The sequence below is a fragment of the Chlorocebus sabaeus genome, chromosome 9 (genome assembly GCF_047675955.1).
Source record: "Chlorocebus sabaeus isolate Y175 chromosome 9, mChlSab1.0.hap1, whole genome shotgun sequence".
Classification (NCBI taxonomy): Eukaryota; Metazoa; Chordata; class Mammalia; order Primates; family Cercopithecidae; genus Chlorocebus; species Chlorocebus sabaeus.
In genome coordinates, this window is record NC_132912.1 from 35,759,036 (window position 1) to 35,759,889 (window position 854).

The 854-nt window shown below is 38.2% G+C and overlaps 1 pseudogene; it reads left to right on the forward strand.

The window, feature by feature from the left end:
* The first annotated feature begins 222 nt into the window (after positions 1-222).
* Positions 223-623, forward strand: LOC103238092 (small ribosomal subunit protein eS24-like; annotated as a pseudogene).
* The last annotated feature ends 231 nt before the right edge of the window (positions 624-854 follow it).

Here is an 854-nt window from a genome sequence, read left to right on the forward strand (position 1 = left end):
GAAGTGGTTTTGGGGCTGCTTTTTATTAAAGGAAAATGCTACCAAGAACTCTTTTACCCTCACTAACTGCCTAAAATAATTTATTAATAACTCCTCTATTGTAAGGATATTTAAGGTTTGAACAACACTGTTAACCGACATGCCCTAATTGGCATTTACATAACACTCCACCACAAAACAGCACTCTTTTCGTTCATGGCCGTCTAAGGATTGACTACCATCATGAATGACACAGTAACTATCTGAATTAGAAAGTTCATGACCAACCAACTACTTCAGAGGAAACAAATGATGATTGATGTCCTTCATACCCTGAAGGCAACAGTACCTAAGACGGAAATTTGGGAAAAACTCGCCAAAATGTACAAGACCACACTGGATGTCATCTTTGTATTTGGATTCAGAACTCATTTTGGTGGTGGCAAGACAACTGGCTTTGGCACGATTTACGATTCCTTGGATTATGCAAAGAAAAATGGACCCAGACATAGACTTGCAAGACATGGTTTGTATGAGAAGAAAAAGACCTCAAGAAAGCAATTAAAGGAAGGCAAGAACAGAACGAAGAAAGTCAGGACACCGCAAAGGCCAGTGCTGGTGCTGGCAAAAAGCCGAAGGAGTAAAGATGCTGCAACGATGTTTTCTGCAGCCATCGTGGATTTTTCATGAGAAGATTAATAAACTAAAAACTTTCATGTGAAAAAAATAGAACACTACAGTATGCATTCAAGTGCACATGGAAAATACATCAAAGAAGGTCATATTCTAGGCCATAGTATGTCTCAATAAATTTGAAAGAAAGAAATGAAAGTATGTTTTCTGATCACAGTGGAATTATGTGCCAAATCGGTAAC